Here is a 25,696-nt window from a genome sequence, read left to right as displayed (position 1 = left end):
GAAATATTGAATAGCTCAATTATAACACCCACAAAAGCTTTGAAACCGCTTCAAGTGAGTCTATTTCTGAGTGCTATTAAAACATCCTGGAGTTCCAGGTATGAGATGTTCTAAAATCCTAAAAAGTGAAAATGGATCTGAACTTCAGAAAAGGCATTTGCAGTCTCAAGTGTCAATAATTAAAGCTGCCGAAAAGGTTGCAAATGTAACCAGCTAAAATTATTTTGAGAGTTCTGCACGCACAAATTATAGCACACCGACAGCGTCTGTAAAATGGAGCCTTAGGGAAGACCCCTTTTTTCAAGTTCATCTATTTTGATCTAGGCTGTGGATGTATGCGTTTCTGCATACATAAACCTCTGGATGTCACATCTAGGCTGTGTGTGAAGTCATTTGCACACACACACCTATCATGGAAACTAGTCAATACCTCTCTCGGGGCAGCCAGTGAACAAATATAAATCATGTAAAACTCATTTAGGGTGTCCACATGCTCCACTGCTTTGTTACAGTAGGTGTGGATGGTCATGTGTGCAAAGCCAGAAATGGTTGAGAGATCGATTAAAAACAGGTATTGATGGAGAATAGAGGCAAAGCGAACACAATAAACGTATGAGACCCTCCCAAACGTGCAGACACAGAAAACTCACTATTGATTTCCCCAGGGAAATTAGCCTTATGGTGATGCACAACCAAGATGGGGCTTGCAGCACAATGTAATTTACTTTTAATATATTACTAGCTCCCCAATATGACTCATCATACATTTAGTATATACTAGTGTGTGTGTTTTTTTTGTAGTGTTTGTTTCCTCCGAACACATTCTGTTCCTCTGCAGTAACCGTGAAGAGCAGGTTGTGAATATAAAAGCTAATCTGGTTTCTCATACGCAGCCTAGGTTCGCTATGAGCTTTATCCTATTGCCGCCCACTCTTCCATATATACATGTACCACAGTGTGACATGCAGAATTGCTGCAGTGACAATGGGGAAAGCCGTGTTGCTTAAAATCTCTCCATCCTTGATTTTACCCATGGAGGGAATTGGAAATTGGTAAGCCTTGGGCATATTTGTGCAAGATTTAATTACAGGCACTGCTGGACTTAAAGGAATTTACGACAAGAGCTTGTAATTTAAATGAGTGAATACAAGCGTAAAACGTTCAGTGAATGGCTTGACTCTTTGTGGAGTACAGGAAATCCTCAACTATCTCTCGAGAACGGTCTTGATGGCTCCCCGTAGTGCTCTATTAAGAAAAGAACACTCACAAATACAATACGTGCTGTGGCAGACTGCAGGCACTTCACTGGAGGAAAAGTAGGACAGGGTTTGATTGACCTTTTTTTTCAGAGCAGAGAACATTGAAGATGGCTGATTTCAAGACCTGCTAGTATGGATTGCCTTATTTTTCTCGGAGAGAATGTGTGGTTTGTTCTGCTTTGGCTTTTGGTTGATTGATAATCTCCGTTGACCGTTTTGCTAACAAGAATCTAATGACGTTTAACTTATAGTCATATATGCATAGTCGTTGAACCACTATTTTCATTTGCGTTACTAAATTAAGTTAAGCGTAATGGCTTAACTTTTAGTGGAGTCTTAAAAACATTCTTTTTTTCTTTTTTTAGTACCAGTGTCTGTACATTATATAAATACAGAATACACAATTGTGCTCAAAAGTTTACATTCCACTTGATGATCAAGGACACATTGTCATTAATCTTAAAGGAGCTGTATGCAAGACTGTGCAACCCGGTCTCATCCCAAGACGTCATATAACTGACGTTTTGGGACGTCTTTTGACCATACGTCAATATTCGCCTTTTTAGGGCCCCCTTAAACGTCGGTAGATGAGGTTATGGGATCCTAACTCTACCCCATACCTGAACCTAACCCTAAACTTTTTTTGTTTGTTTTTTTTTTAGTTTTTTTAGTTTTTCTGGGCAAGACAGAGTGAAATGCATTGCAAGAGTATCACATTGCAAAGTGCACAGAAGACCAAAGGCCAAGTTCAGGATTTTCATTAAATAATACATTACATTTCGGTTTGTTTTTCACCAAGTACTTGTACACAACCAGAACACGTATACTTTACATGTTGCATGGGACTGTTCTGTACTTTGCATCTTTTTTTTAAAGCTTGATGATGGTCGCTATAATTGGTTTTATATGGACAAACACGAGGAGATTAAAAAAAAAAAAAATGAAATATCCTTTTGTGATCCAAAAAAGAAAGAATGAAAAAAATAAATAAATAAATAAACCATGTTCTCTGTAAGACCAGTAAACCAAGAACTAACCAACCTCAGTAGAGGCGCTACAATCTCTCTTGATCACTGAGGATAAGGAAGATCAACCCTCATGGTCCCAGTGCACTTAGACTATAAGCTAGCTCAGATGCCATGTGTGCCGTGTTCTGCCGAATGGAACACAGAGCAGTGACGTACTGTAGACAGAGATCTATCAAAAAAAATATATCACGTATGTGGTGTTACGCCTCCCAAAGGCACTGCCGTATCGATATGCAAAGTCTACTGAGCATTCCTGATTATCTCTCTGCAGGCAAAAATGGGCAAAGCAATTCTTATTTTAACTGTACTTCTTGGCTGATGATATTGGATGATGACATTTCTGCTGCTCTGGAACAATGAAATATTTCATTTAGTTTCACCCTGTTACTTTTTGTTAAAGCTATTTCAGCAGCAGAAGTATTTTCTTTCAAGCACAAGACAACGTTTTAATAAAAAAAAAAACTGAAAATGTTGTCTAAAATAATTTGGATAGACAATTGACCATTTAATTCATTTGATACCAATTTCTTAAAAAAGGGAATAAATGTATTTATCAAGTTAAAGTTACTATAGTTATGCAGTCAAGAGCTGTGCATGAGTTTCTCTTTTTCTTGTCAATATTGTTTGATTAATAGCATCAACCTAACAGTTAGCTGCATTTACTGCAAGATCAATTTTTTTTTTCTTGTTTGTATTCACTTAAGATGTAACTGACATCGGTACTTCACCAAATAGTGCTTTGGACGGATTTGTGCACAGCCGCATCATCACTGAAGTGCAACCTTTGTTTTTCTAACTGGCTTGTGCGTTAGCAAAACCTGTCAGTAGTTTTAGTGCATAATCCATCTCCTGGGTTTAGACGAATGGTTCACATGAGAATGTGAATTCATTTATCTGTTTCTACATTTCCAGTTGGTAATGTATTTTCTTCACCCTGTAGGTCATGTTTGATGGAGAGGGAATCTGTGAGTATGGACGAGGTGGGAAATAACTATTTCCTTCCTTTCACCTGCAGAGTATAAGGTTCAACCCCACCGCCGTTCGTATGCAACATCCGCGAGCAGACCGACTCCATAGGAAATCCATTTCTTACAGGTTTGGCCGCAAACACCTCACCCCATCCATTTTTTTTTTTTTCTCTCTCGTCTTGTACAGTAGTAAAACCAATACAACGGCGAGAACGGACCCTGAATAAGGTAGAACACAGTGTATAAATGCTTGGGATAACCATCGGGTGGCCGTGGTGGTGAAGACCCTTCCGGTAGTCATGGCATTTGAGTTGACATTTAGTAGAATGTCTAAAGTGGACTATCAAAATAAAGTTTATTGTTTTAATTGTTATTTCCTAGCTAGGTGGAAAGGGAAAAAATAAAGTATAAAAAATGTGAATCAAAGATTGAGAGAAATACTATCTCATGGTCATGGAGGCTTTAAATAGTATTAAAACTGGTCGTCAGTGGGTGTATATTATGCATCTGATCTTTAAAATGGTACTATTGTCATCCCTTCCTGATTGTTGGCTTCTAACAGGTGAATAACTCTTTATGACCAGACCGTTTATTCTATATCTATGTTGCAGACAGATGGAAAGGAAAGTGAAAGGGGGGGGTTGGTGAAGTAAAGCATAGAAAGCTGCTCGAAGAAAGTTATGCACTAGGACACAATTCATTTTCAATGAGATGTGCAAGCGGAATGGAGAGCAGCCGCATGTTTCATGAGACTGTCTGAATAAGGATGGGGTGCTAAATGCAGAAAATGCAGTGATCTGCCAATGTTTAAAGAACATTGTTTGAAGATTGGTTCTTTTTAAAATCAAGTCACATATTGGGGTTGTTAAAGACGGTACAGTCCTTTCGAACAAGAAAACAATACGGGGCATGATTTGATTTTAACCGTGGGCACTTGATTGGATGGTTAAATTGTTGTGGTTTGCAATTGGTGGATCTCATGTGAGTGACAGGTTGCCCTTGTGCCAGTAAACACATGATTTTGGTGCAAGTGGGAATGGAAGTTATGTAGATTAAAGATTACAAGGCCACATGAATGTTTTAAATCAAAAATATGTGCACATACAAATCCTAGTAATACATTCTGCAATATTCCATCAGATTTGATTTTATGGTGACGTTAAACTAAATGGAACACGAGAACGACATCATAGGTTGGTCCAATATGACATTCCTCCTGGGAGGCACAATGGTTTGACAACAGAATGACTCTATGCAGTATATTCAGCATGAGTCAGCATTATACTATGATATATGGCAAACCAAACTTCGGCATTGAGATTCTTGCGATAGCATCAGTAAAAAAAAATGTCCTCAGGTGCTTGTCATCATGCTGCATCTCCTGTCTACCAGATTTGTTATGCAGGATTAATCATGTTGTTTCTGAATTGCATTTTGATAAAGAGATTCACTGATATCCCGAATCTCTGTCTGCCTCGTTGACATCCTTGTCCGTCTCTCTCTTTCGATCACGGTGTATCAGGCTCTCACCTTAAACCTTTCACTTTTCCCAGACTAAACTGAATGCGTTAACCCATGCTCTTTTCAAAACCGACTCGGTCTTTGTTTCCAGGGAAGGCTCTGAAAAAAAACAATGACCTTCAGCCTCCCTTCATACTCGCCGGGCTCTCAAGACGCTTGGCTCTGTCATGATGATTTCTTATTCCATTTTGGTAGTTGAGGAGCAATGCTTTATCTCTACCCGGGTTCATGGTTTATCCGAGGCAGCAGTGTCTGAACGGAGGGGGGCCGAGCCCTAATCCAAACAGTAAGCTGTTTAGTCAAAGTATGGTGATGAAACAACGTTCTTCCCAGTCGTCGTAATTTAAAAGGGGGTTTTGGGAACACAGGCAATTTTGTTGTAAATCCGTAGCCGTCTGAGTCTTTGAAGGATTGACAGATACTGTTTTAACTTTTCTATCTCTTCAGAGACTCCTTCATACATAAATACTGGTTTGTTTTTTGGACATTGTGAGGAGGAAGATAGATTTTTGTATCGTTTTGGTCAAGGGATTGTGGGTATTTGCTCTGGGGTCCTGGAAGGTTAATCTGCATTGGCTCAGATGTGGGTCAGAACTGACGAGGCGTGGACAGCATGTTGGTTTCTTACTGTTACACACATCAATCATGAAGTTGTTACTTCAGCAATAGCATTTAAATTTGTCTGAAGGCTGGTCAAGGGAAACGGTTTTCCTTTTGGGGTTGCCAAATGTGGTCTGCTTGACTGTCATTTAATCCTGTCCCTTTTCTGCATTCAAGAAAAAAACTCTTTCTCTTCCTTAATGTGATTTAACAACGTAGGACATGTTCCTGGATCAACATCTTTTGCTTGTTCTATAAAAGTATTTCAATCAACCAATCCAATCCCTGGATTTTACAAGTTGTCTGCCTCCATAAACATCTAAGGCAAAGGTTTTTAAAATGGAGTCTTAAAATGGAGTTTTAGTGGGTTTGTGGAAAAGTATAGCAATGAAGTAAAGTCTATACATAAATGCCTAAACTTTGATATTTATGTTTAAAACACACAAACGGACGCATGCACACAAATACAGATATATATATATATATATATATATATATATATATATGTGTGTGTGTGTGTGTGTGTGTAACGATACATGTATTCATATTGAACCGTTTGGTACGAGGCTTTCGTTTCAGTTTTTGGTACGCATTTTTGAACCGAACGGTTCGTTGGACCATTTTTCCTTCCGAGCAAAATTTCGTTATTTCAAATGTAGGTGCGTCGCGCGTGGCAAGTCGGCTCATAATGTAAGCGACGCTGGCGTGACCACAACATTGCCCAACATCAAATAGAAAATGTATTGTAAGCGGAACGAATCTGAGCTATTCGTTATTGTGTGGTTGACGGACCGAGAAAACGCTGGCCCAATGTTTATCCTCAGGGGCGCAACTACCCAGTTTCAGAGGGGTATGCAGCAAAAATTTTTCGTTTCCCATGATAGTAGCCATAAAGGCTATTGTAAAACAAAATGCACAGAAAAATAAAGGAAACTTTCATAATTAGTTTTGCACTAATTTCTATACTTGAAAGATACTTGCGCATAATGACGTATTTCATGGGCCAGTGTGTCAGAAAAAAAAACTAAAGCTGACTTTTTTTGACCAATGCATTACACCAGCACAGCGCTGCCAATTAAGCAAAAAACAAAACAAACAACAAACAACAAACAAATGGGCCGCCGATGTATGAGTTTTGTGGGCCGTTAAGACAAATAAATTAAAAAAGGATGAAATGTATTGGCTGAAAAGCACGTCGGCCCAGCGGGAATCTCCCGGTAGTCCCGATGGCCACCGAGATATAGCCTACATGTGTTGGGATGTCACATTTTAAATCCTACCTGTTGGCTTTCAGCAATGCATGCAGTTATTTAGCTGCTGTCGTATCAATTGACATGCCATCTCCTTTTCTCTCTTTCTTTTTCCATTTTTAGCCCCACAACATTTTGTTTAATCCATCTTTTTCGACGACAACTCGACTACTCGTACCTGCTCGCTCAGCGCTCACGGCGCCCCCGCCCGCTCGCGATATTACCCGCCCCCCTTCTCCATGAGGGCGCCTACTCTAGCCTAGCTGTTAGTCCTCTAAAATTTTATATAACAATGAAGGAATGCAGAAATGATTTAGAAACGCACAACGGCAGTTACATATAGAAATACAATATAGCCTATATAATTTTTTTTTTTTTTTTTTTTTACCATCGCTTTGGCGCCCCCCATTGTGCTGCGCCCCTATGCGCCGCATATAGCGCATACCCACTTTTTGCGCCACTGTTTATCCTCGTTCTGCCTTTAACACGATCACTTTCTCTTTTTCTCTTTTCGCTTTGCTCTGATAAAACCTTTGCTTTCTTGTTTTTCTGTGCTGCTTCGGCCATGACTATAACATTTGTCTCGCAGGTTCGAATTTAAGGAAGTGGGGGTGGGGGTGGAAGTGACGTATATGCCGTAAAGCAGTCGAAATTTGCAGTTCTCTTTGTTTGCTGGTTACTACCCAAAACCCAAAGTTTAAAAGTATGATTAAAAACGCTACAGACCCCGTCAAGCTATGGCAGACGTGTCATTCAACCTATTGTAAGTCGATGTACCATCACAAGAGATTTGGAAATATATTATGAAGGTTGAAAAGTTACCTATAAAAGTATAATTAAAAAATTAAATCAAGGAAATTTTTCTGGCATTTCTTTCTTTTCGCTGTGTCGGAAACGTACCGAACCGTGACACAACTGAAACAACTGAATTTTGTGAAACGTTACACCCCTAATATATATATGCAGGATAAAAAACTCCAAAACTCAAGGGTGTCTGTATGTGTGGATAGGTTAATGGTTGCTTATGTTTAATGCTAAGACTAATCGGTGACCATCGAGATCTGGCAAATGTCACTGGTATTTACTCTGTAAAAAGGATTCATGAAAGCGGCTAGGACCGTGACCCTCCAGGAAGGGAACATGAGAAAGAGAGAAAGCAGAAGCTGGAGGAAGAGAAATCTCTGTGATTGATGAACAAACACTGAGATGGAAGAACTGTTTGCTCCTTCCATCCAGCTCAAGGGAATCAGAGAGGCAACCCAGAATCTGAACCAAGATCCCACTTGAGAGAGGTTTGAGCCACTGCAGCAGGAGCGCACAGACTGCGGTTTTTATTTAATTATGAATCGCAGCATACCACAGCATACCACAATTTGGGCACAAATTAAATATTGTATCTGTTTGTCTCCCTCCCTTGTGCAAACCCAGAGCTAGCCATGAATTAGGTTAATTAGGGTAACCTAGTGATGTGTAGCATTAATAAAATACTATATCAATCTCTCTACTTTAACATTTCAATTTTACTTGCTAATTCTTTAAAATGATTCTTTAAAATGATTTAAAATGAAAGTTGTTTCTACACCATTTCTCCCTGAGTGAATGTTAGCATTAACTTCTACTGTTTGGTTTCACTTTATCTTGATGGTCCCTTCAAAACATTCTGTTGAATATTCAGTAAGTGACATTCACTACTCATTAGAGTATTAACAATGCATAATAACTGCTAAAATCTATGTTGTATCTTTGTTGTTGTAAGAGGAAGATAATCCTGTTGTACTGGCTTGTGAAATGAGGTCAAATTGAGTAAGCAAGAATATTTATATTTTTATGAAATTCAGCTTTGTCGTAGATCAGACAGATGACACATCACCAGATGACACGCTTCAAATGAACAGTCGATCTTCTGATGAAATCCAGCACACAACTGAAATACTTCTTGCGTAAATGTTACATTTAAAATATCACATCATATACGTAAGGAAATTCCATTACCTTCTGAAACATTTATATACACATCATATATTTCATTTTCATTGAAATTCCTGACCCATTGGACTGGTAAATGACTTAATCAGGGGAAATGCTTTTTCCACTTAATGAAATGAAGATAGGATTTGGCATGCATGGATATAACCTCAAATTTTCTGTGACACTCAGCAGTGGATAAAATATTAATTTCAAAGAGGTAGGAAAGGGCTATGGTGAAAAGCAAGATTAGAAAGTAATACTTATTCGTACTGACAACCTATGTTTAAAATAAGTCAAAGGTTTTACTTAGGCCTTAGTCATGTTTAAATAATGTGGTCAGTGTTCGTAATATATGCCCAATCGAGATCTCTTCCTGCAGAGTTTAGCTCCAACCCTGATCAAACACAACTGAACCAGCTTAAAGAGCATTCACAGTCAGGTTTGAGCTGAACTCTGTAGGTAGATCTCCAGGAACAGGATTGGGAATCCCTGATCTAGACCAATGCAGTGGTACGAATATTTTTGATAAGACAGATCTTTTCTCTTTCTTCCATTGCCAGATAATTACACATTTTCCACGGATTAATGCAATTCTAAATAGTCTTATTAAGTCAAATCATGGTATTACTGTTATTTCAACATCTCAAATGCATTCACAAAATTGGCATGCTTAAAAAAAAAACCTGGGTTTTTTCTTCAGCAGTCATTCACACTCAAAATTTGACATCAGTCTCATGATATCAGACACAATTTCTGACGGCTCTGCTAGCTAGAGGGCTCTCTGTGATGGACAAGTGTAAGACAATTTGTGGGGCGGCACTGAGTGCTATCAGTCAAACTATCTGCTGTCTTCCTACTTTCGAATGCAGCTTCAAACAGTCAGCTGTCTTACATGAACATGTAGCTCAGCTGGTAAAGCATTCTAGGAACTAGTGTCCTTTTCACATAGTTTTTGTTTCAGTCATGGCTATTGTGTTTTGACATGAACTTAGTCAATATTTTTTGTAACACTTTATTTTAAGGAGACGTAGTTACACATTACTTCATGTACTTACTATAGTAATAACAGTAAATTATGCGTAGTTAACAGAGCTGTTTGCAAGATTGGCCAAAACTGGTACTGCAATCACTTTCAAATTAAGGTGTAGCCTATTCCCGCCTTCCCCCATGACTCGAGGTTGCCAGATATGCTGCAGTTTCCTGCAGGAATGTAAGCTGTTACAAGAAGCTTCCAATTGCAAGTGGTGAGTCCTAGACAGTTAGTTTTTTGTTTTTTTACTGTTAATTATTTATTTCGTACTTTGTAACAAAGTATTTCGGATTCATATCGAGTTTTTTGGGGTTTCACTACGTTAGAATTTTTTTTTTATCCGATTCCGACACATTTGTATCTGCAGCTGTGGTAACTAGAGAAGAGCTGGCAACCCGAATGCCGCAACACTATTGAGTCCGCAGCTGGAGTGCCCTTGAGAGCCACCAGAGGGCACTCCGCACAGACTTTTATCACTCCCTCACAAACTACATTTCCCATAACTCACTGCCCGGACTCATCATTGATTGCATTCACCTGTGTGTCACCTTGTTAGTCTCAGCCTATTTAAACCTTGTTTACTTATTCACTCACTGCAAAGTTTTGTATGTTGTTGCACTGCATATATGAGCGTTTACCCTGGTTTCATGTCTCTTGTTTTTTTTGATTTCTTGCCTGTTCCTTGGATTACTCTTTTTTCCTCTGGCCCCTGCCTGTTTTGTTTGTTTGTTTGTTTGTTTGCTTGGACTGCCTACCAGTGTTTTGACCTATTGCCTGTATATTGGATTACGTGTCTGGATTGCGTGTCGTAAAAAAAAAAAAAAATAATAATAATATATATATATATATATATATATATTACCATTTTTAAAAATGTAATTTATGCTCAAAATTTTCAGTTCAGCATCATTACTCTAGTCTTGAGTCAGATGATCCATCAGAAATCATTCTAATATGATGATTTGCTGTTCGAAAAAAAATGTATAGTTAATATTTCAAAAGTTTTCTGGAAATATGTTAATTTTAAAACATTTTTTTTTGTCTCACTGTAGACAAAAACAAAAACTTTGTTACCGAACATTTACACAAAAAAAAAAAAAAAAATATATATATATATATATATATATATATATATATATATATATATATATATATATATATATATATATTCATACCTAAGGTTTGTTTCCCAGGGAACCCTCTCATAATAGCTGATTCATGTTTAGAAATAAATATTTAGTATTATTGATATTATTTATCTGTGTTGTTCAACTTTCATGTTATCAGTGTGAAGCTGCTTTGATACAATCTGTATTGTGAATATATAAATAAATGTGACTTGACTCTTTAGTATGGATGCTATTCCATTAGAGTCGAATTGTTTGAGCTCACATATAGACCCGAGATGAGTTTATGCATCAGTCTTTTCCCTGACAGAAAATCTATTCATAGAGAACCTCTCAGCATGGCTTGATAACATTCAGTTATGGATGAGAGAGAATATGTATTGATGATATTGATGTGACTCTTTGGGCCCTTTTGTCTGAAAGGAGCATCTCTAATGCTTTGAAGTTGCTTCATTGATTTTGTTTAGTGGCTTGTGGCCGAGACTCTCTCCTTGTCACCCCTTCTTTCCTCTTTGCTTCCTCTTATTTTTATTGTTTTCTCACAACAACCGCTTCAAGTTTTTGATCATCCAACAGTCAGCCTTTTTAGCACTTTCCCATGCTATCTCCTCTACTCAAGAGTCCCCAAGAGAGCGAGACACTGTAATATAGCATGGGGAGAATAGTCAGAGCCCATCTCTGAGGGCCATTAGAGTCCCCATTTCCCCCCAGTCCTGCAGTCTCTGTAAACTAATAGTCATTCACCTGGTTGACAGGAAATCTTTCCCCTGGTGCCAATGTGCGATGGCTGGGTTTTGTTTAAGGTTACAAAGCCTCGGAGGAGACCATCGGTTCAGTGTGCCTGCTCTAACATTCCCCTGAGCCTTGGGGCTTCACAGGCGACCCTAGACTGATGAACACAGCCAAAGTGGTAAGAGAGATGTGTTGAACAAATGTTTCTCGGTCTGAAAAAAAAGGATATACTGAATTGCGGCTGAAAAGGAGAGTTGATGAGAGATAATCTGGAGAACGATTACTGGTATCGGCCTCACACAGCTCTACCACAGACTGCTTAATGCATATTGCACACAAAGAAAAAAGTTTGTGAGTTCCATGTTGATTGGAAAATAAAAATAGGTATCTATCTATCAGTCCATCCGTCCGTCCATCCTCCTGTATATGTAGACTTCATACATATATATATGGATAGACAACATATGTTTGACTATCTATCTATCTATCTATCTATCTATCTATCTATCTATCTATCTATCTATCTATCTATCTATCTATCTATCTACCTATCTATCTATCTATCTATCTATCTATCTATCTATCTATCTATCTATCTATCTATCTGTCTGTCTGTCTGTCTGTCTGTCTGTCTGTCTATCTATCTGTCTGTCTGTCTGTCTATCTATCTATCTATCTATCTATCTATCATCTATCTATCTATCTATCTATCTATCTATCTATCTATCTATCTATATATCTATCTATCTATCTGATGTCAGTCCATACGTCCATCTGTCCTCCAGTCTATGCAGACTTATATATAGTTATGTATAGAGTGCAATGTATGTTTGGCAATGTCATGCTGAGATTAATACAATACAGCATATGTGGTAGTACATGCAGACACAGAGAAACTTTCTTTCTATTTTACACACGAGTGCTCACACATTTTCTGTCCCCTGCTGTTGTTGCAGTGGCATTTTCTGCACGGTTCTGGTACTCGAGCCAGTTTGTTTCTGTCTGGATGTTGTTTCACTGTGTGGGTTTTGTCTTCGTCCCAGGAAAACCCATGAATATATTTAAAACTTCCTCTACAGTGTGAACACATCAGCCATCCAAATGGCATGGTCATGTGACAGACATTCACAAAATAATAAAGAAAAAAAAAAATAATAATAATAATATATATATATATATATATATATATATATCCCTCCTATTAATTTGAACCCATTCATTGTTTAACGTCTGCAAAAACATTTCTTTCCAAATGTTATAGATTACAAAAATTTATACTTAGAAATATTATACAACAAATAAAAGACCAGATGTATTTATACTTTTCCAATTTTAGGTCAAATCAGTAAGATTTTATGTTGATTTGTAAATTTGTCCATAGTCGTGCAATGGGTATTCTGGATGTATAAGGGGTTAGGTGGAGTTAGGTGGGGTGGGGAGGGGTCTGGTGGGTGGATGTCAACTTAAAATGTTACTTAAGTAGTAAATAAAGACATAAATTAACTATAAATTAGACAAACCTTTGAAAAAAAAAAAAAAAAAAAAAACATTGTGGAGGTTTAAATTACTGGGGTCAAATTGACCCCAGAGGGTAAAAAGTGTTATCAGATTTGAGGGTAACAGGAGGGATATATATATATATATATATATATATATATATATATATATATATGTATATATATATATATACTGTATATACAGTAGTTATAACAATTAAAGTTTGTTGGAATTGAAAATAAATAATAGATATTGATCATGTAAAACACTGAGAGGGATCAAAGCCATGCAGAGATATTCATTAACAATATAAGGACAGAACAAGTGGATAATGTCACTGCACACACAGCATCCACAGAAAGAAAAGAGAAAGGTTTATACAGGAGAAATATCATGGCACGCCGTGTGACAACAGCACAGAAACGCATGCTGGAGAACAGAAATGAACCGTGGAGGGAGAAGAATGCAAACACATTACATGAAATGGTGATCCCAATTATTTAATTTCCATAATGTGACATTTACAACTAAAACTGCATATTTAGTGATCCATACTTTAGGGTGAGACTATTTTGTCAGCCTGGGTTTGAATGAATTGAGAGAATTGGTGAATAAGTAATAATCCTAATTCAGCTAGGCTTGCTTAAGAGTTGAATTATTATTATTATTTATTTTTTTTAATACTTAAACTGTCTCTTTTCATGGATAGAGAGAACAGATGCAATTAGAATATAACTCTACACATATATATTTAGCAGTTTTGTTCAATGATAAGAGATTGCCATGGCTATGAGATTATTAACTGCTATTATATCACTCTCTATATATATATATATATATATATATATATATATATATATGTGGAACATGTTTGACACTCTTTATCTCTGAACTGGTGCATCAAAAGTAAAATTATAGCTAGTATGCAGATGTGTTGAAGCACGATTGTTCATGCTTCTGCTATGTAGTGGTGTGTGTACGAGTAGCTGCTGGAAACGTGCAGTGAGGATGGAGACAAATCAATATAAACGATGGGGAGAAGTGGCTATCATTCAAGGGGGAAACAGGTGCAATATCTCTCTCAGATAGGAGCCCATCCATCACAGCCAGACTTTAATTTGGGATGTTTAGACCCCCTTCTGCTGATTGTCTCACAGTGTGTGTGTGTGTGTGTGTGTGTGTGTGTGTATGGTTGCAGGTGGAGAGTGACAGTCAGGGGTTACATGTTCAAAATAAAACAAAAAAAGCTTGAGAACGGTTAGAGTTCTGACAGAGAAAGAAAAAAAAGACTCATGTGAAGGTGATGGAAATGAAAGAAAAGACAGTGGCTCTGTTCCAATTCCTGCATTCTCTTGTGAGCATACACACTGTAATGGACTGATTTTAAAAAAAATGATGTACATACAGAGCAGTTCTTCTCACAAAGTGCACAACTGTGGACATGTAGTAACTAAGCAATCCCCTAAATGATTAACATTTTACATTTGTTCAAATAACATTTGTTCTCAAGTCTCTTAAGCTCACCAAAACTAAACTTACTTGATCAAAAAGACAGTAAAAATAGAAATATTGTGAAATATCATTAAAATTTAAAAGAACACATTTTATTTTAATATAGATTAAAATGTAATTTATTTTCTGTGATGCAAAGCAAAATTTTCTATATCATTCATACAGCATAATTATTCCAGTCTGCACGGTCCTACAGAAATCATTCTAATATACTTTTTTTCTGCTCAAAATACATTTCTGATTATTTTTATTTTTTTGTGGAAACTATGAGATACACTTTTTGAGGATTCATAAATAAACAAGGATTTTAAAATACAGCATTTATTTTTTATTTATTTTTTGTTGTTGATTCCGGCTTGTAATTTTTATTTAGTTTTTTTTTTTGTTTATTTTGTTTTTGTTGTTATTTTGTTTGTTGTAATCTTTGTATTTTTTGTTATTTGTCTAGGGACTACGGATGTAAATTAGCCCTGTGGCTATAATCCGGCATGTTTACGTCTGTTTTGTTGTCTCAATTCAGAAGTTCATTAATGTGCATTGTCCCTATCAAATAAATAAAAAATAAATAAATTTTAAATATAATAACTTTTCCACTATAAATGTGGAATACAATTATACATTTATTTTTAAATGGTATTGTATGTTTTTAATAGATGAATCCTTATCTTTCACGTTACTAGCATCATACACTACCAGATGAGCAAAAAAAAAAAAAAAATGATATAGCAAATATTGGGTAGCAAAACGTGTCAGGTTACGGATGTAACCCTGGTTCCCTGAGAGTGAATGAGACCGCGTCTCAACGAAAGGGAACTGCAATTTTTGTTTCATTTTTAGGTGTTAAGTTTATTTTTAACATTTATTTTACTCCATCTGCGATCTATTTCCATATCTTGTTGCAAAGCATTATGAGATTACCTTCTTTTTGAAGGACATATGCAATGCTGCCCCTTGAATATGTGTATATAATGTCAGCGTAGGAAGCGTTTTGAAACTGGTGGTGAATGTTTTGTTGTTGCTTTAACCTTGAAACGCCTCAAAATGATTTCTATTCCGTTTTCTTTATTTAATTATTTCAGGCTGCTATATGTTGAATAGATTGCGCATTGGATTTGGTGCATTATATGTTTCAAAACTTTCAGAAAAGCAGTAACAATGTCACGGCAGCCACCAATATATGTGTAACCGTACCAAGGTTACATCTCAAGTGTGCGTGAGTAGACGCACGTACATGAACGCACACGCGCTCAATCAGCTCTGCCTGTGATAAAACAGTGTAGAAACGAGTCCCTTTATTGAAGCTTTAAACTACATATGGCCCAAGGTGAAGGGAGTCCAAATAATCTCAATTATTGATCGGCGCCGGGCATAGGGCTCTCCGCAGGAGTGTTTGCGGCAGTGAGTGTTGATGCCAGGCATATCCGGATGAGTGATCTGGTCGGATCTCTCGCTCTGGATGAAAATGATAATGGATACTCAGATACACACGCACACACCCAAGTTCAATACCAGGAGCTATCATCACTGCGGACACAAAGAGGGTATGAGCAGCTGCTCTGTCTTCCCATTAAAATTACATGGGAGAAAAGGAAAGAGCAGAGACAGGAAAGCAAGAAGTAATATCTAAGAAAGTGAGAAAGAGATTAAAATAACCACAGCAAAGAAAGAAAGAACTAAAAACTGAAAATTCTGTCACCTTAATGTTTTTCCCTGTATGGCTTTTGTTCTGTTCACCACTTTTGAAGACATTCCGGTTTCACTTTTTCCATTGAGCGACAATAAATAGTAACTGGAGCTTTCAAGCGTCAAAAGCACAATGAAATATCATAAAATACATCCATATGTATATTTTTAAGTTTTATGGAGTCAAGTAGAATTGAAATATGTCAAATTTTGTGATCAAAAAGCTCAAAAGTCATAATTAACTGACAGTCTTCATCTCCAGTGGCCTGTTATCCATTGCAACAAGAATATTAAGTGAATTAATGAAGCATTCATACTGGATTCATATTCTCATTCTGAACCAAATCTCCTGATTATATGAAACATTGAAATTAATAAGGTGATGAGATGTCATTTCGAACAAAAATAGACCAAAATGGAGTGCAAATTAGCTTTGCCAAAGCAAAGTTCACTCCAGCAGGTAAAAACACCAGTGAATTGGTCCGTGCCGATTACCTTATTATGCGTGCTTTGGACACTGGCTTCTTTGACCACTCAGTTCTCCTTTTCAGTCCGTGGCGGTCAGACTTTCACAGCCAAAAGCCGATTTTAGCAGAAACTAAAGTTTTAATTCTACACTAGACACTGTTTTTGCATGTTTAATACTGTAAAACAGGTCGCTTTAATGCAGTACATTGAAAAAAGAGTGACATTACTGGAGTGAGCACACAACACAAATTCATCTAAACGCATCGGTCAGTTGGCTAACTTGTAACTTCGAACTTATTGTTACCCCTAAACGAAGAACGAAAATGTATTTTCTGTGAGCTATATTGACTAGCCGTCAACATTTTGAGTGAATAATGCCTTTTCCAGTCACCTATTGTGTGGAATCTGAAAACAGCACACAAGTCATGGAACTCTTTTGATGCCTTTTTTTTTAAGCTTGAAAGCTTCAGTGCATATTCAACGTGGAAAGGACCACAGAAAAGCTTCAAATTTTCTCTTTTGTGTTCTGCCGAAGAAAGTCATACGCGCTTGGAAAAACATTAGGCTGAGTAAATGATGACAGAGCTGTCATTTTTGGAGGAACTATTCCTTGAACTGTCTAAGGCCTTGTTGACTTTGGCATTAGAAGGGTTCAGCATCACCTCTCTGCCACCCATTCAGTCTCTAGGATATCTGAAGGCCCTCGCCAATCACACAATAAGTACACGGGATTACCATGGATCTCCCCTGCAGCCTACGGCTTCGTGCACCACACCAGAGAGGATATCCTCCTCTGTACAGCACTGCCCAGTCATTCACTCCCTCAATGCCTTTTCACTGCATCAGCAATGGCTTTCTTTAAAGAGAGAGCTTATTCAGCTGCATTATGCATTGAGATCACTTTAAGAGAGAACTCGAGATAAGCGGCTCGTGTGAATGAAAAGAGCCATTGGGCTGGTTGAAATGAGGAACTTGATGCTTTGGAGTGTTAAGGGAGTGTAAAGGACATGTTGGGAAATATATCTCTGGGCCATATCATCCACTTTGGCAGTATTTTATTTTCTCTGAAGTCCACTTATAATGTTATAGGTTTCTTGCAGCAGGAACAGTATTGTAATACTTCATGGGCATTTGTCTCCTCCTTTCTGAGCTTTGGAGTTAACGGCATGTATTTTAGCTAGTTTTCACAGGAAAATATTTCTAAAATCTTATCAGATTTTCAAAATGTGAGAGACCAGACCACAAACATGACGTAGATTGAACAGTTTTGTTTCTATGGTGTGTGCGATGTGACCAAGACAGCACGGCAAACACTTACAGATTCCATTCACAAACAACTAGTCCCGACTGGAAGATTTCGTGAAATCTCTTGCGGTCAAACGTGACATAAGTGTAAACAAACATGGCGGACAATGGGCACGAAGAAATGATGATAATGGTGTTTGGAATGCTTTTACAGAAGTTTGGATGATGTCATGTCATGCTTCTGTCTTCCATCAGCTCGCTTTCTGATTGGGTATCGTTTTGTTCCACACGGCAATAAAGTACTTTGCGTTTGTCCGCATAGTTCTAAACATCTAACTTGATTTGACATTGGTTCTTAGACAATCTTCCAAGCAGTTTCAATCACTCTTAATGCACATCACAGCACAACAAAATCTGATTACATTCTGTAGAACTAGATAATCGGGACTTGATTGAATGGGGAGAATTGGCCCGGTTATCTTGTAGTGTATGTGTAATCAAAAGGTGATAAGCTATATTGTGTTCGTTAATGTAGACATTAGTGTTTATATCCAAATCATCAGATTTTATCTGAGTATTTCGTGATCATTCTCTTTCATCAAGCTCTTTTCATCCCAAAGCGGTAGCGAGGACACTGATTTGAATGTTCCTGTATGATTTTGTCAAAAGGGTTAATAGAAACAGGCGAATGGTTGTCATTTAGGAATAAGATCGCATGGGTGTTTAAACTGACATAGCAATCTTTTAGCGATTAATCGTGCAGCTCTATGTTTATGTGCTTTTTGAATGACCTTTTGCATTTTTTTCCCCCAGAATTGTCTGGTTGGACTGGGAACAGAGCATGTCTACATAATGCATTGAAGTCATTAAATAAATTTAAAAGAGGAAGTAAAACCCTTTGGTCCATGATATGGTTTTAAATTTAGTAATTTAATGGAGATGGATAGGCTGGGGGGATGGTTTTATGGGAATGGTATAGGGGCATGTTCAAGGTTAATCTGAAAGTTTAGGTCTATAATACGCACACACACACACACAAATATATCAGTGTTTCCAGCTGTTATTGACCCTTGTGTTCATGTCCCTGGACCAGTGCCACTTTATGTCATCATTTTCTCTCAATTCCAATTGAATTCTGATTAGAGGGACACAGGCACATGTCAAATCTTACACTCCTGATCCCCTCCGTCTCAGGGTTCCCATCTGCTTTGAGCTGATTAGACCTCATTTAGCTCACCCTCAAAGCCGTCTCTCTCCCTCAGAGCTGTCTCTCTCTCCATCAGTGCTGATTGTCTCTCTCTCTCTGTGAGCTGTCTGTCCCTGGTGTTATCAACTGGTCAAAAGAGGATTCCTCATTAAACCCAATGCTAGTGCATCTGCTATATCGCTCTGGGGAATTGGACTCTTGTTGGGACACGGCTTTGTTTTCAGCAGAAGCTCAGATCACTAGGAGCTCTGCTTCTTCTACTGTCTGCTCTGATCCCTGTCACAAAAGCAAAGCCAAGACCTGCCAGAGTTTCTAAAGTACGTTCAGGAGGGGTCTATGGATGGTCCCTGCCTACTGATTTCAGACACTGATTGAAGCCTGGTGTTTCCGGTCTTTGTAAAGGCTGGCTTGATCCAGGGAAAAGATAGGATGTGTTACGGCTTCATTTGTGAGTTAAATTCTGTCCACTGACTGTTGTGCATTCATCTTTTATTCTATTTTTTTTTTTATTTCTTTTTTGTCCTAGAGCGTCCCACAAATCCGTGCAACCTTTAACAGATGGACGGGATCAGAGTTTTTTTTAACGTGGGACTGCAATTCCAATGCCGCAACAGATCAAATGAAAATATGTGGATAATACAGTTAGAGATGGGCCGATATTGTGTTTTATTCCTGGCACATAACATCCTCTGATTTATGACAGCTAGAGGCAGAGTCTGGATGAATTTAAGTGGATGTCACAGCTCACCTCCTATTATTTTTAACATCGTTTTTTTTCTACTTTGTGGTTTATTCTAGGAATGCTGATTCTGAATTTTACTATCCAGAAGGGATTATGCCAGACCTCCCCCAACACACACACACACACATAACAGCTGCCACAATACGGTTGTACAAACAACCACTGAACATTATATAAATGTTTTCTTCTAAGGGAAAACTTACCATCAGAGTGTGATTCTACTACAGTATTGGTTACACAAGCCATAATGAGTAAATAGTAACTAAATAATGCTTTCAAAATTTTTTGACATGAATTATGGATTTGATGTTTATTTTATTATTTTATTTCATTTTAATGCAATGTGCAATGCAAGTATCTGAAGTGTTTTCTTCAAGAAAACATGTTAGTCAGACCACTTGTTAAAAGAGCTGTTTTGCAACCTTTTTCCTTAGTATAACAATTGGTTTCAAATAAAACATTTTATAAATATCTGAATTAACTCAACAAGAGAAAAACCTGATGATCATGTCTTCCAGCATGATTTGAAATGATCCAAAGACCATTTTATGCTTCAGTGGAAGCAAGAACATCTGGTATTTTGTATTAATTAATTCACTTTGGCTAATTTCACAAATCTACATTTTTGTACATTATTTACAATTATCAAACCCCAGACTTTACTTATTTCTAGGTTTAAATGGTAAATATATATTGAGATATTTCCAGGCTAAATCATATAATAATAATAATTACAACAATTATTATTATTCCTCTTTTCTTGCCAGGCTATTATAAAAGTCAAGTGCCTTTTCAGCTATCACATAAGTCTTGCATCTATTTATCCAAATCAGAATGGCACATCTACCTCCTAAAAACAATGAAATACAGTAGAGTGCAAGGTTTTTGTGTGTGGTTCATATGCCTCCGCAACACAAAAACCGCTTGAGGTCTAATCCCTCTCGCATGTCACAAAGTCCATAATCTCTGTGAGATTAAATTAATATGTACATAAACACCAGTCCTTTGTACATGAATACCTCTATTAATAGTATGACAATGATGTGTGTGAAACAAAGATTTAGCAAGTGCGATTAAGTATCATACTCATAATTCACAACACGCTGAAACTGTTCATTGCACTGTTGTTTCATCTGGGAACAAACTGTCAGTAGAGCCACGAGAGATATCCAGAGCTGCAAGTAATTTGTCTGTCTTTTCTAGTCCCTCTTGAAGCAGGACCTTGATGTTGGCAGAGCTCTTTTTTTGAGCTAGTGTTTCTCTACTTTGTGGCAGAAACGAAGCACACATATGTAAATGTTTCCTCACACTCATAATTAGGTACTCTAGGTATGAGTGTTTGCACTGGTGGGTTGCAATCAGAATTTCCACTCTAATCTCTCCAAGCATCAAGCCAGTTTTCACCTGAATGAAGAGCCAGCAAAACAACCTCCCCTAAGCCTCCACAGTCAAAATCTCGTGCCTTTCCAAAAAGGAGGGCAAAACTGTTCTAAGGGTGCAGGGATTAATCATGGACATGTTTTTCTTCTGGACTCTTAACACTGAAAGTATTGCAGTTTGCATGGCTGTACGATTGAGGATAAACGCTCATAGTTGTGGATGCTGACAGGTCAGTGATTTAGCAGGGGCTTGAGAGGAACCTAACACTTACACCAAGAGTTATGAGCTCTCCGCACTCCCTAAGAAAGTCCACATCAGCAAAACACACTCACACATTCAAGAGATTTGTTCACAGAAAATGTCCTACCTTAATTGAGTCCTTTTCCTCCGGACAAAATGATAGATTGAAGCTGGAAACCAGTAAAATCCAAAACGCTTCACAAACTCTCTTCCTTCATCTGTCCTCAGCCTCTTTTCAATCCTTGTTTCACCCTTGTTTTAGTTCCTTGTTTTCTCATTTACTCTTTCTCATTGAGTCTATCGTTCTTTTTCACCCTGTAGGAAACAGTGCAGAAGCGGAGACAGATGCGCGTGCCGCCAGTGAGGAAAGAAATAAGGTTGAGCAAGCGCGCGCGCGAGAGAGAGAGTGCTGAAGTGTACGTCCCTGCGGTTTTAGAATGAGCAGAGCGCGCGCGAGTGTGTGTGTGTGTGTAAGAGAGAGAGTGACGGTGAGTGAGCTGGTCGGAGAGGAAAAGACCGAGCGGAATGAGAGAGCGCTTTGCTGACTGGCTCGCGGCTCTGCGGTCCGTGGCGCGCGTGATTGAAGAGAGTGCGACCCCTGTCAGGTCTCAGGAGTGAGGGATCTTCATCAACTACATTAGAGAGATGGAGCCTCCCCTATATCCCTCCCTTCACTCCTCCTCCCTCCCTCCCGTCAGTCCCACAGAGAAGCAACGATCTGTGTGGTCATCGCAGGAATATGCTAATCCTGTTCTCGGCGTCTTGCGTTTTTTTTTTTTTTTTTTTTTTTTTTTTTTTTTAACCAAACGTTAGTCAGAGCAGAATAAAGTTGTTTTCAAGCATGGTATATATAATTGATTTGAATTACTGAATGGATGATATTGTCACTTGAAAGTATCTGGTGTTGCGAGGCTGTATTTGACGATGTTTTTAGTTGTAATAAAGGTTTCTTAAACTTCAAAACTAATAAATAAATAGATTCAAATCAAACTAAATCATTCTCATCAAATTAAATGATTTTCATAATTTCCTGCCCTGTCCTGTCTTGTGCTGCTCATGTGTGTTTTGTTATTTTGGGCCATGTATTCGTGTCGTTGTCTGATCCCTCCCCCTCCTTACCCGATTATTGTTTGAGTTCTTCCACCTATGCCCTCATGATTAGTCCCCTTCCAGTCTCCTCTTGTTTGCAGTTTTTGTCAGTTTTTGAAATCAAATGTTTCCTGTTCCCCGTGATACTCAGCACATTCAGGTTCTGTTATTGTTTTATTTTATTTTTTTTTTTTACTTTTAGCCCTGTGGGTTTATGCTTTGTGTTATTATTTTTGTAATAAACTACCATTCTCCTGCATTTGAGTCCTCACACCTTTGTTGTCTTGCACGTGCTGTGACATAACGATCTGACCAAATGAGGACTCAGCAGTTAAGAAGGGGACTAATCAAGAGAGGACAGGTGGAAGAACTCAAACAATAATCAGGTAACAAGGGCTGACAATGACAAGAGCACATGGCCCAAAATAACAAAACACATGTGCAGCACAAGACAGGACAGGCGTGTGACACAATCACGCTTCCGGATGGTTCTGACTTCGTGGAATATAATTTGTAGTATTTAAAACTACTTAAGTATTTAAAAACGGATGTTTTCAAATTCCAAAGCTTGTAGAAGGTTGGCAATGCTGACTTAGGCGGTAGCCTTGAGTAAATTAACTTGTCTAAGAAAATAATTAAAAAAAACAAAAAAAAAACCATAAATATCAGTTAAGCCTATGTTTACTTTCTTCCCTTAAACAGACAAAAATAAAAAAGACTATCAGTCAAAGTTCAGCTTTGGGAGGATAAGGGGACAAGGAAAGAAAGAAAGATGAAGATGAGGAGAGAGCAGGTATTGGCAAATAATCTAATGACTAGGTTTTAAAGCTATTTCTTAACAAATTTTGGGGCCTTCAAAAGACCTAAATTGCACATATAGCCTAGGTCAGAGAAATCCAAAATTTTCTCAGGGGAGCACGCCCCCGGACCCCACTGACTACCTCATATATGAGTTTCCGTGTCTGTGGCCATTTATGTCCCAGTCCGCTCCTGACCGTTGCTGTTCTAACCAGAGCAAGTGGATGTTGCAGTGAAGTTAAGAGTCTGTCACGGTTAATGAATCCATTGTCTTATTCTGGCCAATCACCGCACGCTATTCTCCGGGTTGGCCATCAATGTCCCTGTGTCTTTCACCATCTGTGTGTGTCTGTATTGTTACAGAGTCAAAGGTGAAGTAGGCAAATGTCATATTTCCATAAAATTGGGATTGATTTATTTATGTTAGTTGTCTTCAGCAATTTTGGTATGTTAATTTTTAGTCAGTTTTGGACATCCCATTTTTTTTTTTTTTTTTGTTTAAATGTACATTGTGAAAAACAAGGTTGTGTTCCACATTAATCTAATCCTTTCTTTGATTACATGATATATTAAAAGCATAATATTTTGGTGAAATGTGGTGCAATGCTGCAAACCAGGACTTCTTTGCATGGGTTGTTGGTTTGATGGCTGAATGATTGAATCCAGGCTGGAGTCTTTTACACTCTGCTTCAACTCTTACCCTCATAAAGTGACAGGCAAATATAGATGGTGATATGTAACCTTTAAGGATAGGGGTTTGTCATAAAGAGGAGCTGTTTGCCTTGACGGCCATCACTCATGAGAAAGGTTAACTTTTCAGTTCACATTTCTCCTGCATCTCAAATAACTACTTCATGAATGCAACATGGAATAATGGTTCTCTTAAAGTATACCTTCAAGACTCTTTTATGAGCTAAAAAATCTTCATGGTCAGTCAGAAAAAAAGTGAGGTTTTGACGTTTTGTAAATTTATATTTCAGTTTATGATGTGTGTTTTTCAGAAAAGTATAATAAGATGTCTTTTTCCTCTTCTTGTAACCTTGTTCAGTTTTTGTCCAGTATTTTCAGAAAAAAAAAAAAAAAGATGACATCATAGAAGTTTTCAATGTTGTGTTCTTCAGGGTGGGATAGAGGGAAAATAGCACAATATATTGCCCCATCACTGTCATCCACAATCCTCTCTTGACCATTATCTGTATTTCATTTGCTTTTTGATCTTAAAAAACTGATGCAGCCGTATACTTAGTGCACATTATACAGTATCAAACTTGTTTTTGGTTGTTGCTGCCTTCTAAGAGCCATAATGTTGCACTCTGCCTAAAAAAAAAAAAAAAAAAAAAAAAATTTTTTTTTTTGTTTTTTAACTTTTTGTTAAATTTTTGCCTTATTTTCCCTTAAAAAAGATTTTTTTCTTTAAATGTATCTGTTTGAGATATTATTATTAATAATAATAGTAATAATCAATTATAAATAAAAATTCATGTAAATTTATGTATTATTGCTTATACTGTATGTGATCACATGGATTTCAGAACCTGCTCAATTAATCACCAGTCTGATCACTGGGAGTTCCTTCAGAGGCTCAGCTATCCCAGTGAATCCCTCCAATTTTATCACCAGAGACTTTGTTAGTAAGCTCAGAGATCGCTTAGAGCAAATAAAAACATTCAAATGAAAATTATGAAAGGCGAGAGCTCGGATTACAAACCCCCTTTTTTTGGAATTTTTACGCTTTCTTGTGATCATATGGGAAATATGTTAATATGTTGACTTTCAGAAATCATTATGAATGAGGTCATTTTAATTACCTCATCACAACATAATGCCTGATAGGAATATTCTACAGAACTTCCAATGAACTTTCTTGGATCTCTTGACAATTTCCATTTTCAAACTTTTTTGTTTGTTTGCCTTAAAGGGACAGTTCACCCAAAAATGAAAATATCCTCATAATTTACTCACGCTCAATCCATCCTGTATATGAAATTCTTCTTTCAGACAAATACAATCAGAGTTATAAAAATGGGGGAGGGAGAGGACTTCTGAACCGAAGCGATGCATTTATATTTATATTTTCGACTAAAGATTTTCGATCGTTTTACGGCAAAAGAGTATCATCTAACATGATGCATCGGCGAACGCGGAAGCTCAGAGGATAGAGCAAAACAAAACGATATGTCTGAGATGTTGTTTTTTGAGCTATATGTCTGAGAAGCTTGAGTTTGTTGCCCAGCGCTGTTTGTTTGAACCGAAAGAGTCGTCAAAGCTTACGCTTCTCCGACCTACATCATACGCCTTACATCGATAAGGGTTACTCTTTTGACGTACTCCGCCTTGAGGGTAAGAAAATCA

General features: G+C 37.6%; 1 protein-coding gene across 1 annotated transcript in view; it reads right to left on the bottom strand.

Moving 5' to 3' along the window:
- cdh12b (cadherin 12b) overlaps nt 1-22,093 on the bottom strand; it is a 155,081-nt gene extending 132,988 nt beyond the window's left edge. Inside the window, exon 1 of the mRNA XM_039665301.2 lies at nt 21,585-22,093. The gene's annotated coding sequence lies outside the window, so the exon portion shown is untranslated. The remainder of the gene's footprint in view (nt 1-21,584) is intronic.
- Nucleotides 22,094-25,696: the final 3,603 nt, after the last annotated feature.

Source organism: Pimephales promelas, chromosome 17 (genome assembly GCF_988280905.1).
Source record: "Pimephales promelas chromosome 17, fPimPro1.hap1.1, whole genome shotgun sequence".
NCBI lineage: Eukaryota > Metazoa > Chordata > Actinopteri > Cypriniformes > Leuciscidae > Pimephales > Pimephales promelas.
The sequence above is the reverse complement of the archived record's forward strand: the minus strand, read 5'-3'. Positions and strand labels throughout refer to the sequence as shown.